At 46.3% G+C, this 16,961-nt stretch overlaps 1 protein-coding gene across 2 annotated transcripts in view; it reads right to left on the reverse strand.

The window, feature by feature from the left end:
* Positions 1-15,623, reverse strand: part of AFAP1 (actin filament associated protein 1) — a 91,002-nt gene extending 75,379 nt beyond the window's left edge. The window contains exon 1 of one of the 2 annotated variants that reach the window (XM_089516333.1): positions 15,564-15,623. The gene's annotated coding sequence lies outside the window, so the exon portion shown is untranslated. Of the gene's footprint in view, positions 1-13,322; positions 13,348-15,563 lie in introns of those variants that run through there. The other variant, XM_089516332.1, reaches the window with a different exon arrangement.
* Positions 15,624-16,961: the final 1,338 nt, after the last annotated feature.

A 16,961-nucleotide genomic window follows, 5' to 3' on the forward strand; every position in this document is an offset into this window, starting at 1 on the left:
AATGGCTCCGATATTACATTAGCCAGCTCTTTTAATACTCCTGGATGTAGTTCATCAGGTCCTGGAGACTTATATTCATTTAAATTAACCAGGTATTCCTGTATTATCTCTTTGCTTATTCTGTGCTGAATTTCCCCTATTCTGTCCTCTGTTCCATTTTCCTTAAGTTGAGCACCCTTTGCCTTTTCTGAGAACACTGAGGCAAAGAAGGTGTTGAGTAATTCTGCCTTTTCTCTGTCTTCTGTTAGCATTTTGCCATCTTCTCCACGCAGTGGCCCTACCGTTTCCTTCTTCTTCCTTTTGCTGCGGACATATCCAAAAAAGCCCTTTTTGTTGTTCTTAACCTCTCTAGCAAGTTCATTCTGCGCTTTAGCTTTTCTGACTTTACCCCTACATGTGCTTGCTATTTGTTTGAATTCCTCTTTGGTGATTTCCCCATTTTTCCATTTCTTATACATGTTCCGTTTAAAATTTAGCTCAGTTGAAAGTTCCTTGGTCATCCATCCTGGTTTGAGACATCTTCCATTTTTTTTCCTCACTGGAACTGTTTTAAATTATGCCTTCAGTATCTCCCTTTTGAGAAACTCCCACCCATCCTGAACTTGCTTCTCTTTTATTATTCCTGACCATGGGATCACCCCCAGTATTTCTCTAAGTTTACTAAAATCAGCTTTCCTAAAATCTAGAATGTGTGTCTGACTATGCCTGGCTTCTCCTTTCCATTGTATAACAAACTCCAGGAGAACATGAAAGAGTCTAAGTGTATACAGTATAACATGTATATCTCACACCTTCCACTAAATGAGTAGCAGACAGACCGGTAGATTTTGGTACCTTGCTCTCTCCATTATGTATACAGTTAACGTGAATCTAGAAACAGAACACGCACAGAGAGATCAAAAATTCCAATAAGTTCAGCATCATTCAGAGCGTAGTAAACTTTTTGAAAGATTGCCTGCTCCAAATAAGCCTACCCAAATGTTTTATTTTTCACATAAGGTCCTTCTCCAAGTTGCCCTGCCTTCCCTTCAGACAAGTAGAAAGTAAGGAAGGCGGTCCCCCACATGCAGCACACACTTCACAGAAATGCTTTCATGGTACCAGAGCTGGTAATCTTTCATTACTAGGCAAAATTACTGCATTTCAGGTATGCATTTGAAGCCTATCCCCATTTGGCCATGGAAATCCACTGGGTGACCTGGGACAAGTCACACTCCCAGCCCCAGAGGAAGACTATGGCAAACCCCATCTGAACAAATTTTGGCAAGAAAACTAGGTTCACGTTAGGGTTGCCATATGCACACAACAGCAACAACTTCAGCCAAAAATCTCTCATAACAGTATAGAAAGATCAATACAGTAATAAATGGATATTTATCCAGCGTGGCCATCAAAAAGACAAAAATTGAGGTCTCTCAAACAGTGCTTCACTATTCAGTTTAGGTTTTTAAGGTGAGCTATTTTAACTTTTTTCTTTCATTTTATTTCTTGGCTGCCCAACACCTCAGAAAGTGCATTCTGGTCTTCACTGGGATGGACTGCTAAAAGCTATATGGAAAATGCTTATACTCATACCTTTACTCCATCTACCTCCATAATATCCATGGTAAACAGCAGTGGCACTCAGAAGACCCTTCTGCATGCACATCCTGCAGCCCAGAACATGCTTCCTTAAATCAGTACTGCAATATGTGACTACCCTAAAACACTCAAAAAGGGTCTGTTTCACTCCACATTCATGGATCAGCTTATGTGGCAACAGACAGTTTGCATACTGTTTTGAGAGAATGGAAAGTCAGTACACTTCAATTCCCAAGTGGTTTCAGCTGACAAAACGCTGCACTTCATTAACAGTATCATTGAGCAAATGATGGAATAAGAAGGCTTCACATATCTGCAGTTAGCCTGAACACCCACACACCTATTACTCTTACTTGTTCTGTGGAGTTCTCCACAAAGTAAAGAAGTCAGATGCTAATGGTTTCTTTGGCCCAGCATGCCAAACATTAGGACCACACCTAACTGAAGAAAAATTGAGCAGTTGCTTGTGTGCCAAACGAAGAGGGGTGTAGCTAAAAGAAGCTACAAGTCTCAACAGAATATTACATCAGTCATGAGACTGCCAGAAATTATCAAACTAAACACTCCCTCATTCGCCACCACAAAAATATTTGGATAAATATATCTATCACTACATGCCTAATTTTGCTAACAAAGCTTTCTTTATCGGGTAGCTGGAGGGAAATAAATCTTAATGGGTTTGGAACAAGGTTTACGAAATTCCTCTTCTGAATGGTTTGCTATCACAGACCTCACTCTGAATATAAGAATTCATTTAAGCCACATATGAAGTGAAGATGCTGTTTGGCATATTCTCTCTATATCAAAGCATCAATGGATTTATTGATATTTTCTGTACTCCAGGATTATGCATTCATGTGTCACCACCACTAAATAATATGGGGCATGACTGTCCACATCTGTGGGGGGGGACCAAACCCCGTGAATGGGAAGGGTCCACTGTATTTGAGTTCTCTCTCCACTGAAAGTCTATCTTTTAGTTTCAGACCAGTTCTCCATCCAATCAATAATCTTGAATCCATCTCCATTCAAAATATTAATGACCTTTTCCAATTTGGTGTCAAATAGAGACCTGGTGTGGTGGTTTAAGAGTTGGACTACGACTCTGGAGATCAGGGTTCGGTTCCCCACTCAGCCACGGAAATTCACTGTGTGACTTTGGGCAAGTCACATTCTCTTAACCTCAGAGGAAACCAAGGGCAAACATCTGAAGAGATCTTGCCAAGAAAACCCCATGACATGTTGCCTTAAGGTCACCATAAGTCTGAAATTACTTGATGGCACACAGCAACAGCCTAATTAAGGTATGAACATTATAAGGACAACCCACCAACCCCCAATAACAATTAGGGTGCTCTTATTGTGAAAAAAAATGCAGGATTTAAATAATGTTTAAAGAAAAAAATCATTTACATATTTATTCTACTCTACCTCCCAAGAACTCAGGGCATCACAGAGCCCCACTCTCCAATGTTATCTTCACCACACTGTCATGTAGACTAGCCCAGCAGTCTACTGCAAGCCCACTGTCATTACTGAATGGGGATTCAAAACCTACATTTTCCTGGCCCTGTTCAGAAAAATAAATAAATTGATGAGTAATTACGGTTACACAGGAACATACTTGGGAGTATTTGACAATACTGGTCTTCAGTGAAATAATCTTGAGCCTGGACCCATGCAGGAACACATTTGACTTGGGTAGATGTTCCCATTCTGACAAATGAATTGTGAATCTGCTGTTTGCCAGATGGCTGAAGACAAATGAAGATATGCAATATGCAATGATTTTTGAATAAATATATGTAGTGAATTAATTTTGGTGGCAAAATACAGCTTTTCAGATAGTTGGAGCCAACTTTACTAGTCACTATTACTCACCAGTGTTGTCTAGTCACTAGATTAGTGTATTGACTGTCAGACTAGAAGACAAAAGACCTGCATTCAAGTCCCTGTTCAGCTATAGAGCTTCCCAGGTGTCCTTGTGTTGTGAGTATAATATGTGGGGCCATCAGGGATATATATTTATACTACCACCTAAAGTTCCTGGATGGAAGCAAGGGATAAAAATGAAATAAATAAATGTTGGGCAATCAAGGAACAACTTTCAAATATATAATTTTGACTTATAATTGCAAGTGAAATTGCGAAGGTGGATTGAATGTTTACAATGCATTGTCACACAGCTTTGCTTATTCATACTTGAAGTACATTGAACTGCCGAGAACCAATTGCATTTATACATTCCTTTACATGGTTGTCAGTTCTTTTGGTAAAGACATAAGGTGCTTGGGTGGTTAGAACAAACTATCCAGTTCCTCCCAGTTACAGTGAAGCAGGCTCAGCATAGAACAGTTGTGATGCAAGAGGACAAATGACTCTCTGACAGGAAAGAATGCTCTCTGTCTCTAACAGTGGATCTTGAGAATGGGGGCAGATAACTAAAGCAGTGCTCAGTTTTCTGTACCTTTTTCAAAACTCTTCACTTCTGCAGATGTTGTGTACATGCTTCACTAGACAACTTTTGTCAGAAAATGACACTGGGAATACTGAAAAATATCTGTTTTTCCAGGTTTTGCCAAAGCTACTTTTCAGCCTTGAACATCATTCCAGCCAAAACATGGGGTTTTATGAAAACACTATATAGTTCATATCCCGGTTGATGGAGGGGGGAATTCTTTTATTCCATTTCTAAATTCTGTTCATAGTTCTGTTAGTTGTTTGATGTTAAGGACTTTCAAGCAGCTTAGGGGTTACACATTTTAATTTGAAACTATGGCGCGTTACAGACTGCCGAAAAGCGGCGGCTTGCACCTGCCCCTTACCTCGCCAGATCGGGGCCTCAGTAGTTAGAGCGGCAGCCGCTGAGGCCCCGATCCGCCGCTTTCCAGGCCACGGGGAAGCGGCAAAAGGCTGCTTCCCCAAGGCCTGGAAAGGGGTGTCCTTGGGGCTTCAAGCCCCAAGGACACCCCGCGTTGGCGGGGAGGAGGAGAAAGGGGCCGCTTGGCCCCTTTCTCCTCTGCGTCACTGGGCGCAGCCATCTAAAGGCTGCGCCCAGCGACACAAAGCTGGAAGGAGCTCCAAAACGGAGCTCCTTCCGTGGCTGCGGAAAGGGCGCACTAGGCGCCCTCACGCGGCCACACTACGTCACACCCGAGCCGCCCCATTTAGAGGCGGCGCGGTCATGACGTAGTCATGGCGGCGGCCGTGTGGAACGGCCATCGCCATTTTTTGCACGCTCCGTGCGTCCTAGGGTTGGGGGCGTCTGGAAAGGACACCCCTTTCTAACCCTAGCATGCGCAGAGCACACACTTTTAGGCCCATCTGTAACGGGCCTACTACGACATATGGGAACTATCTTGCTGAACCACACAGTTCACACATGAAACGACATACTGATCATCTTCTTAGTTTTGCTACTGAGTTCTTGAATTTCTCATAAGTTACTACAGTGGAACCTCGCCATAGGTGGGCGCGCCATACGCGGCCTTGAGCATATGCGCTCAAGCTGCGGCGCGCACGCAGAGCGGAAGGGGCGGCACGTCCCATTCAGTTGAATGGGTGCGCACGCCTGTTGCGCTGCACACGCACCCGTTGCGCCCCAGGCACCTCCGCGCTGCCGTGCACGAGCCCCATTGTTTACAATGGGGCTCGAGCATAGGCGGAAATCGCCATACGCGGCGGGATCCAGAACAGATCCCCCGCGTATGGCGAGGTTCCACTGTATTTTGACATATATTTTTTTCTTCCTACAAAGACAGCCTCGTGTTTTGGAAAATAAATTAGATATGATTCAGCAGTTCAGTGCTTACAGGATACCTGTTAGAAGTTCAACTGCAGAGGCTGAAGACATCCCAAACCTCTCCATTCAGATAGAAATAGATGTACCAAGATCAATATACTTTAACTCACCAATATTAATTAATACAGTTGGTCCTTGCCTTACGCGGGGATCCGTTCCGGATCCCTCTGTGTAAGGCGAATTCCGCCTATGCTCAAGCCCCATTGTAAACAATGGGGCTCGTGCAGAGCGGCGCACGGGGTGCAACGGGCACACGCACCCATTCAATTGAATGGGACGCGTTGCCCCTTCCACCCTGCATGTGCCCTGCGGCTTGAGCGCGTATGCTCAAGCCGCGTAAAGTGCGTATTTGATTGCTCTATGAAGACTTTTTGATTCCTTGACTAAAAGTTTTAATTAGGATCACAGCTTGGAAATGTTAACTTTCCTGGGGTACTTATTGCTATGATGCCACTTAGTCTTTTAATATAACAATTTCACATGTCTGAACCAATTATTTTCTATGAATTTCACAAATTGCTACTAATAAAACCCATTTGTTAAGCAAACAAACCACACCTGCTAAGCCTTTAGCCAATATGAAAGAAAATCTGTATTTGTTGTTCTGTGCTTTCAATTTGTTTCTGGTTTATAACAATCTTAAATCAGAACCCATTACATGATTTCATATCCAGATTTGTCCGGAAAGAGGTTGCCTGTGCCTTAATCTGACAGAGTGTGACTTGCCTAAGACCACCCAGTGGGTTTCCATGGCCAAGCAGGATTTGAACCCTGGTCCCCCATTCTTCTAGTCCAACATCCAAAGCACTACACACTGGCTCTCCAAAATTCTGTATACCTAAAATTTAATAATCTGTAGTCCTGTTTCATCCACAAATAAATCACTACTGCATAGAAGTGAAAACTGAAGCAGATTTTTAAACATAAATGTTACTAATGCCCCCAAACATGTCCACGGAGGCTCATAACATTTGAAGAATCTTCCTGAACAGTTCTTAGTCTAAACAAATATTTCTGATACCCCAAACATTTAGAGGTCTACACGTTTGAAGAATCATCCTCAACAGTTCTTTAAATTTGGAGATCCAGATTACCCTTTTTACTATACTGGGCAAATTTCAGCAGAGCATCTTCTTTTGACATCTTGGAACCTTGTTTTTTCCAATGGTTGCCTAATTTCCCCCCATTTAAAAGAACATGACAATATTTAACATTCTTTCTCTCCTTCTCAGCAGCAGCATTACTGATGTAACAAGGTTCTGTGTACAGTCCCCCCTCCATTTTCGCAGGGGATCCTTTCCGGACCCTCCCACCTGCGGAAATGGAAAACTGCCAACATTCAAGCCCCATTGGCTTAAATGGCGGCATTCCCCATTTTGTCCCCCTGGGCAGCCAGGAGTGGGCCCTTTAAGGACAGCTGGGGGGAAGACAGGGAGAGTGCTCGCCAGGTGAGAGCGGCGAGCTTAAAAGCCGGGCGTCCCGGACCTTCCTGCCACGCCCCCTCCGCCTCCTCGCCGGACTCCGCAGCCAGAGCCGCGCTTCTGCCGGGCGGCCTCCTCCCGGGGTGTCGGAGGTGCGCAGCTGCGCACCGCCCCGGGAGTGCCGCCCACGGACTGAAAGGGCACCGTTGCGGGACTCTGTTCAGGGCTGCTTTGGCGCTTTGCGGCAGCCGGGAGTGGGCCCTTTAAGGACAGCTGGGGGGAAGACAGGGAGAGTGCTCGCCAGGTGAGAGCGGCGAGCTTAAAAGCCGGGCGTCCCGGACCTTCCTGCCACGCCCCCTCCGCCTCCTCGCCGGACTCCGCAGCCAGAGCCGCGCTTCTGCCGGGCGGCCTCCTCCCGGGGTGTTGGAGGTGCGCAGCTGCGCACCGCCCCGGGAGTGCCGCCCACGGACTGGAAGGGCACCGTTGCGGAACTCCGCAGCTACGCAGCTGCGCCGTCTTTGCTGGGCTTGGGAGGTTGTGGGTTAGCCTAGAGCAGAGGATGCCTGTGGTGGCTAACCTCTGCTCTTTAAATTGCTGGAGAAGGGTGGGGGAGGTCATGGATGCGGGGGATGCATGGGCTGGGGAGGAAGGGGATAACATCGCCTTGAGCGGAGCTCCTATTGAGGTGGTGTGGGGCAGGGGGAGGTATGGCGGTGGGAGGAGGGACTTGCGTTCCAGGGGAAGGCGAGATCGATGCCTCATATCTATCTCCCCTTCCTGTCCCTCTCCCAACCTAAGGGACCTGAGGGTCACTCCAACCGTGCCACAAACCCTGTCGCTGCTCCTGTGCAATGCCAGATCGATCAACAACAAGTCCCACATCCTCCACGATCTGTTGGAGGACCGAAGTTGCGATCTGGCTTTCATTACCGAGACCTGGCTTGGGCCTGAAGGGGATGCTGTGTGGGCTCAGGCCCTGCCTGCCGGGTTCTTGGTGAAGGACCAGCCCAGGTTAGGTGGGCGGGGGGGGGGGTGTGGCCTTGATACATAGGAACACCGTGTCCCTCACTAGGAACCACATCCGACAGACGTCCTATATCGAGTGTATTTACTTGACCCTAAAAGCGAGGGACAGTCTAGGGATTCTGTTGGTGTATTGGCCACCCCGTGCGCTAACGGACTCCCTTAACGAGCTGACACAGCTGGTCGCTGAACTGATGCTGGAGACGCCCAGGCTACTTGTCCTGGGTGACTTCAACATCTCCCTCACGGCCAGCTATGTTCCACCCGGTGCAGCTCGTGAATTCATGGATACCATGGCGGCCATGGGCCTGTCCCAGCTGATTTTGGGTCCTACGCATTGTGCGGGTAATACTCTCGATCTGGTCTTCTGTTCTGATGCGGAAAATCCGTGGGCGGAAATATCTAATATTTCCCCCCTGCCATGGACGGATCATTTCCTGGTTGAGGCGAAAATCAAGGTCTCTACCCAGATCCCTCCCAGGGGTGGTGGACCTATTAGGATGGTCCACCTTCGAAGGCTAATGGAACCCAAAAGGTTCCAGGAAGCCCTAGAGGGATACATGGTTGGAAGTGACGGCGATTCTGTTGATGCCCTGACTGGTATCTGGAATACCAGTCTCTCTAGGGCTATACACAGCATCGCTCCCAAGCGCCCTCTCAGACCCGCTTCCAAACGTAAGCCCTGGTATATGGAAGATCTCCGGGCAAGGAAGCGGGAGCTGCGACGGCTAGAGTACCGTTGGCGGAAACACCTTCGCTTAGACAACAAGACTCTCCTAGCCCAACTGTTAGAGGACTATGGAGAGGCGATACGAGCAGCAAAGAACTTGTTCTATGGTGCTCGTATCGCGTCCGTGGAGTCGCGTCCAGCAGAGTTGTTCAGGGTAGTCAGGGAGCTAACTCAGCTCCCTCCTGCCCTGAACCAGATCCTTGAACCTTCTAAGGCCTGCTGTGACCAATTTAACAACTTCTTCGCGGATAAAACTTCTCGCATAAGCGAAGGTCTTAACGCCGACATTCAGGCAGAACCTAGGGTAGAGGCATCCAGGGCCTCCGTGGACCTTATTAAACTGGATCGGTTTGAGTTGGTAAGTACCGATGATGTGGACAAGATCCTCGGAAGTGTTCGGAAGACAACCTGCTCTCTCGATCCCTGTCCCTCGTGGCTAGCAGCCCAGGGGGGACCGGCTGTAACTTTATTGTTACGCCGGATTATTAATACATCTTTAAGGGAAGGGCAATTTCCATCTGATCTCAAATTGGCCATCGTAAAACCTTTATTAAAAAAGCCCTTCCTCGACCCCCTGATACATAATAATTATCGGCCAGTTTCACTGCTGCCATTTTTGGGGAAGGTGATCGAGAGGGCGGTTGCACTCCAGCTTCAGGCGGTCTTGGATGATACGGATTATCTGGACCCATTTCAAACTGGCTTTTGGGCGGGTTACGGGGTTGAGACGGCCACGGTCGCCTTGGTCGATGATCTCCGTCTGGGCATCGACAGGGGAAGCGTGTCCCTGCTGGTGCTCTTGGACATCTCAGCGGCTTTCGATACCATAGACCATGGTATCCTTCTGGGGCGTCTAGCAGAGGTAGGAGTCGGTGGCACTGCGCTCCAGTGGTTCCGCTCCTATCTCTCTGGAAGGTCCCAGATGGTGCAGCTGGGAGACGTGTGCTCCGATGAGAGGGCCCTTAAAACTGGGGTCCCTCAAGGAGCCATTCTGTCTCCCATGCTATTTAACATTTACATGAAACCGCTGGGAGAGATCATCTGGAGACATGGGGCGCGGGGTTATCAGTACGCTGATGACACCCAAATAATCTTCTCTATGTCTCCGACTGATGCAGTGACCGAGGATGGCGTCTCTCCTCTCGTGGCCTGTCTGGAGTCAGTAATGGGCTGGATGAGGAAAAACCGACTCAAGCTGAATCCAGAGAAAACGGAGGTACTCGTGATAGGTTCCCCTGGTCCAGGAATGGCGGTGGTTCCACCTGTCCTGAACGGGGTCATGCTCCCTGTGAAGGACTCCGTGCGCAGTCTGGGGGTGCTTCTTGACTCGTCCCTTCGCCTGACTACTCAGGTGAATGCGACGGTCAAGAGCACCTGTCATCAGCTTCGGCTTATTCGCCAGCTGCGCCCATACCTGGCCCAGAGGGACCTTGAAACTGTGGTACATGCCCTGGTAACCTCGAGACTGGATTTCTGCAATGTACTCTACATGGGGCAACCCTTATACCAAACCCGGAAGCTACAAATGGTGCAGAACATGGCAGCCAGGCTGGTCACTGGTACTTCCAGGGCCAGCCATATAACACCGGTACTAAAAGATCTCCATTGGCTGCCCATTTGCTTCCGGGCGCAATATAAGGTGTTGGTGATGACCTATAAAGCCCTAAATGGCTTGGGCCCAGGGTACCTGAAGGACCGCCTCTCCCCATACATTCCGCCCCGCACCCTCAGAACATCTGGGCAGCAATTACTTAGGGTTCCCGGGGTGAGGTTTGTCTCCACTACTAGGAGGACATTTTCCATCGCCGCCCCGGCCCTTTGGAACACGCTGCCCATAGAGCTCCGCTCAGCCACCTCCCTGGCCCAATTTAGACGGGACTTAAAGACCTTCCTGTTTAGGATTGCATTCCCAGATTAAAGTCCTTTAGGCCTCCTTCCTCCGCACTGGCAACGGGATTGGCTAACCCGGGGCTTTTTGTTCTTGTTTTTATGGAATTGCTGTACGGTTTTATTGTTTATTGTTTATTGTACTGTTTTAACTTGCTGTAAACCGCCCTGATCTGTTGGAAGGGCGGTATATAAATAAAAATTTTATTTATTATTATTATTATTTGCTACCCGCAAACGGCGAGGGATTCGAATTCCTCCGCAAAAACAGAGGGGTGACTGCACTCCTGAAATACACTGCTATTCCTATTGATATAACTCAACAGCAAATATTTCTGTTTACAAAATCCTGCAAATCTCTGAGGAATCATCTGACTCCTGTCTGTGTAGAAGGAAATAACAGCACTTTGAATTGCATGCTAGAAAAATACTGTACACCCAATACACACTCAATGCAGTTACTGACACAATGTTAACCATTGGCTCCCTCTCCAATTCTTCTAGAGGTAACAATGATTTGATCATGAATACCTATAAACTTATATTGGTGTTAGTAGATAATTTAAAATAAAAGCCTTTGGTTACAAGTTGTAAATTAAAGTATTTTCATGGTTACCTTTAAAAATCATTAAAATCAGGAGTGGGGAAGCCATAATCTCCAGACCTGTTGGACTTCATCTATTCTAACCAGCGTGGCAAATGCCCCAAGACGATGGGAACTGCAGTTCAGCATCAGCAGGACTACAGGTTTTGTGCCCCTAAATTAAAGCATTGCTCTGAACTGTGTTTCTTCTTCAGAAAAACCCACTTTTTCTGCTGTTATTTTCTGAATCCCTTGCTTTAAGTAAAATATAATGAGCATAAATTTTAGAGACTACCATGTATACTCATGTACAAGGTGACCTCATGTATAAGTCAACTACAACTTTTAAGGCCAAAGATTTTGATATGGCCCATGGGTAAGTCGAGGGTAAAAGTTAGGGACATGTAACAAAGGATATAAATGCGAAAACACCACTCCACACCCTCCTTTTTTAGACCTCTCCCAACCACCTAACATCACTTCCCTGGTGCTTGAAAAGGTTTTAACATCGGATTATGTAGGAAGTGGAGTTTGGTGGAGAGAGGTTTTAACATTGGATTGAAAAGGGAAGAAAATTGAGTTAAATGGGATGTTTGGTGGAGAGAGAGGCAGAGAAGGATGGGGAGAGAAGGTTTTAACATTGGGTTGAGAATAGAATCGTCCCTTTCATACAAACACACACATTCCTGCCTGGGCAGCTCTTTCAGAAATCAATGTGGAGGAACACAGGGTAGTGCTTCTTTCAGGACAAGGCTCAAGAGTTTGGCCTGTGACACCACAATGAGATTCGGATGCACATCAAAATTGCCTCCTTCCATCACCTCTTGTTTGCATGTTAAAGCTAAGTTCTGTCACCATAATCACACTTCTGGAAATCACCATTATTAATATATGAAGAATGGGGGGGGGGGGGACAAGAAAAGAGCAGTAATTTGATCCAAGGGGGTTGCTTTTGCCTTCTTCTGAGGCTGAGTGTGACTTGCCCAAGGTCAGCCATCAGGTTTACATGACCGATCTGGGATTCAAACGCTGGTCTCCAACACTCAAACCACTACACCCTGCTGAAAGTCTAATACATACTGAAAGCCAAATACATACTGAAAAACACAATTTCTCAAAGAGCAACTTGAATAGATGTAAAGCAAGAGTCAGTGTGGCATAGTGGTTTGAGTGTTGGACTACAACTCTGGAGACCAGGGTTTGATCCCAAGCTTGGTCACAAAACCCACTGCGTGATCTGGGTGAGTCACACTCTCTCAGCCTCAGGGGAAGGCAATGGCAAACCTCCTCAGAACAAATCTTGCCAAGAAGACCCCATGATAGTTTAAATAAAAGCCTTATGGTTTTAAAAAGGTAAAGGTAGTTCATGGACATGAATGTCTAATCATAACTGACTGAAGGGGGTGGTCTTCATCTCCGTTTCTAAGCCAAAGAGCCAGCATTGTCCGAGGACTGCTCTGTCCAAAACACACTGCATACATAATCCCAGTTTGAGACTGCTTTTGCTGTCCTGGCCCAGTGCTAGGGAATTCTGGGAATTGTAGTGCTGTGGCCAGCATGACTGTGCCAAACATTACCTTTCCGCCAAGAAGTAGTACCTATCTGTCTACTTCATTTGCATGCTTTTGAACTGTTATGTTAGCAGATGCTGGGACTAGTGACAGGAGCTCACCCCATCATGCAGCACTCGGGCCTCGAATTGCCAACCTTCTGATCTTCTGATCATCAGAACTGGCATCTTAACCACTAAGGCTTTAGGGTCACCATTAGTCAGAAATGACTTGAAGGCAAACAGTAACAGAAATTACAAGACAAGAGCTTGCTGCTATTTGGTTAAGTTTGCTTTAAAATGATATAAAAAAAGAAACAGCTGACTAATGTCTGAGATGGTACCCATGTGGAAAACATATTTCATCTGTTGATGAGTAAGAGCACAATACTTTATCGATGATGGAACTTACACACTAAGAACATCTAAAGAAGCTTGAGTAACTGGTCATCTTTTGTAGGAAGTTGGAACCAGTGACTGAACTCTTACAACTGATGGCAGCCGACCTTCTCAAATTTTTTGGTCACAGGCCCCTTTGAGAGTCTGACAAAAGCTATGAAGCCCCTCACTAGAAAAATGCATGTAAGCACAATTTTCAATGTAACAAGGAAATCGAGAGGCAAGGTATTCCATTTTTTGTGCTCAGTTCAGTGACCAGCTAAAGCTCATCCACTGATCCTATAAGAGTTAAAAACCCTTGATGTTGGTGAAATTTATGTATTGATTATGTCATCTCCTTTCTTTACCTGAAGTTGCAATATTCCTCCTGTACAACCTTTTGATTTTTTTCCTCTGGTTTACAGAGTTTTTGTTGTCTTTTAAAATGGAGAATTCAATGCAGAAGGAGAAAAGGAACATCAGATAGCTGAGCAGGGTCTCTTACTAAAATGTGATTGTGTCAAGTCTCACTTTGAACACAGATTATAGGTTTTAATGCACGCTGCATGGATACACAGTTTGTAGTTCGCTCCATTTCTTCAGGCTGTGCTTAATACCTCTTATATACGGCAGATAACACTTTGAATAGAAATGAGATATTTGCTCTCCAAATGGTTATAACTGTCAATGGCGGCTCACGGACGGAAGGGGGGTATTCTCACCCCAAAACAGTGGATGGAGATATCTCTCTCCCTCCCCATCCACAAGCTGCACAGCTGACTCTTCCACCTTGCCTCTGTCCATTCCTGCATCTGATGAAGTACGCTCTAACAAAGAAAGTGTATTTTATTTACTTCCCGTTGCCTAGTGCAGCATCTCACATGAATATAAACAGAAATTAACATTATTTTCCAATGAACAGAAACCATTAACTTGATGATTCTTCACTATAAGATAGGCAAGAGGTGAGATTTCCATCGGGCTTCAAGGTAACGGCTTAGAAACACTAACATTAACTGCCCACAGCTATAACATGGGAAACATTCATTTTTGCAAACCGTTCACAAACGTTACTAGCTAAAAATATTTTTTTATTAACCCACTTGCCTGTTAGCAACTTGTAATATAGCTTATGTTTTTGAAAAAAGTACTAGGCATCCTCACTAAATTATCCCAGTCTGGTCATCTGGAAATAAGTCTTTCTTACCACAGAAGGAGAAAGAAGTCGTTAACAATCCTGAGTCAGATCAATATATTTCCAGCCAATTCACATCCGTTTAGAGAAAATTACACACACTCCAAACAATGTTTTAAAATATTTTAGCCTCCCATCCTGGCAAAGGGCTGAAAGCCTCACTTCAGTTGATAGGACTTTAGTCACTGGTGAGTAAGACCCTTTACTTCAAAGGGCCTTATTCACAACTAACTTTTTTTCTGCATTTCTGTAAGTGTTTGTATTAAACTCTGGAAGAGAAAGGGAAAATAGATTGGCTGGTTTTAAAAAGTAAGAGTAAAAACACCTACGATCGATCCCGGGAATGATCCCCACATGCCCTCTATGTGCAAAATAATCCACAACCTACTCTCTCTGTGTCTGGCAAAACAAAAAGCCCTCTGACTTGCTCAACATCTATGGCCCCATACAGACAGGCCAAAATAAAGCTGCTTCGGGTCACTTTGGAGGTACGCTGTTTAAATGATGCATGCGTCCTAAGAGGCCAGAAGCTGCGTCTAAGCTGTGGTCCAGTCCTTAGGACTAGACTGTGGCTTTGGCGTGGCTTCCAACCTCTTAGGACACATGCATCATTTAAACAGCGTACCTCCAAAGTGACCTGAACCAGTTTTATTTTGGCCTGTCTGTCTGTCCAAAACACACTGCATACATAATCCCAGTTTGAGACTGCTTTTGCTGCCCTGGCCCAGTGCTAGGGAATTCTGGGAATTGTAGTGCATTGTGGCCCCAGAGCTCTCTCTAACAGAGAAGGATAAATGTCTCGCAAAAAACTACAGCCCCCAGAGTCCCATAGCATTGACCCAGGGCGGTTAAAGCGGTCTGAAACCGGATTATCTCTGCAGTGTGTTTTGGACTTCAAGACCCAGCCATGTTAGTCTGGAAAATCAGTATGGAAAGGGATCTTGCAGCACCTTTGAGACTAGAATATTACATTGAATAAAGTTATAAAGGGAGATTACCAGGGGATGATAATAAATAGACTAGATGACATTATTTGATGCACTATTTTATTATTGTGATAATCAATAAAAAATTGTTTTAAATAAGAAAAAAGAAAGAGAGAGAGAGAGAAAGCTCTGGTTCCACAACAAACTACACTCCCCAGGATCCCCTAGCACTGAGCCAGGGCAGTTAAAGCGGTCTCAAAGTGGATTGTTTCTGCAGTGTGGACCCAGCTCCAAAGGCCAGGGAGATGGAGATGGAGTGGCAGTAGGGCGTGGGCACAGCAGGGAAAGAGAGAGGGAAGGAGGGAGCGGCCAGGGCTGAGAAAGAAAGAGAGAGAGAAAGGGACCATAGAGGCTGCCTTTTGTCTCTGCACTCTGCTGCTGCCAGGTCCCCATCCCTCTCCTGGGAAGGGCCCCTGGGCCGCCCTTACCTGCGAAGGCCCTCCCAGAGCCGCCTCCCAAGCGTCCTCTCTCCTCGCTGGCCAGCTGGCTCTGTGCTGCTCACCTCTCAGGCCAAGAGGGTCCCCCAAACTCACTGACCCCGCCCTCTCTCCCTGGAGTGGCGTTTGGCCCAACCAATGGGCGGGCCAAAAGGAGAGGAAAGGGGCGTGGCTCGGAGAACAAAGGAGGGAGGGGGCAGCCCCTGTGAAATGGCGCTTGGTCCCCCTCCTCAGGCCTTTCCCCCCAATTGAGGGGAAAGAGGAGGAGGAGGGGGAAGACAGGCCTTTAGTGTGGAAAAGGGGCTCCTCAGACCCAGAAACATGGCCCCAAAGTTGAGTGGAAAGAAAAGAAGGAGCCCTTAGGCCTTTCAAACTCCTCAACTCTGAGAAAAATTGTCCCCACATAGCAGTGCCCCCCCCAAACTGTGGACTTCAGCTCCCAGAATTCCACATTATTAACCAACATGGCTGAGGCTTCTGGGAGATGTAGTCCAACAACATCTCTTCGAGGGCACACTTTGGGGACCACTGGTATAGGGAGATCTTGTTGTAGCACTTTCGAGGCTAATGCTGCCGACTTCTTTATTTCAGTTAACTCTCAAAGGTGCTACAAGATCTCCCTGCATCAGTAGTCCCCAAATTGTGCCCTTGAAGAGATTTTGTTGGACTACATCTCCCAGGAGCCTCAGCCATGTTGGTTAATAATGTGGGATTCTGGGAGCTTCCAGCGTTGTTGTTTGTTTGTTTGTAGACTACAGCTCCCAGAAGCCTCTGCCATCTTGGTCAATAATCTTGGATCCTGGGAGCTGAAGTCCAAAACACCTGGAAGGCCAGAGTTTGGGAATCACTGTGATTTTGTTGGACTACATCTCCCAGGAGCCTCAACCATGTTGGTTAATAATGTGGGATTCTGGGAGCTTCCAGCGTTGTTTGTTTTTGGACTACAGCTCCCAGAAGCCTCTGCCATCTTGGTCAATAGTGTTGGATCCTGGGAGCTGAAGTCCAAAACACCTGGAAGGCCAGAGTTTGGGAATCACTGTATCCTGCGCTTTAAAACGCGTTGTCTCCCAATATTGCCATCATGTGTAGTGCAGTAGTCCCCAAACTGTGCTGTTTCAGGGATTATTGGACTTCAGCTCCCAGAATCCCAGAGTATTGGCCAACATGGCTGAGGCTTCTGGGAGATGAAGTCCAACAATCTCTGAAAGGGCACTGTTTGGGGACCACTGCTGCCATATAGCTTTGTTATAAGGGGCTGCTTCCATGCTAAGAGGCCCAGCCCCAGAAAAATGGTCTCCTCCTCCTTTATATAGGTCTTATAATAATAAATAAATATTTATTATTTATTATATAGGTCTTGTTGGGAAAGTTAAGGATTCAAAACACGTT

The sequence above is a fragment of the Sceloporus occidentalis genome, unplaced genomic scaffold (genome assembly GCF_023333645.1).
Source record: "Sceloporus occidentalis isolate IW3139 unplaced genomic scaffold, rSceOcc1.0.p SCAF_3, whole genome shotgun sequence".
NCBI lineage: Eukaryota > Metazoa > Chordata > Lepidosauria > Squamata > Phrynosomatidae > Sceloporus > Sceloporus occidentalis.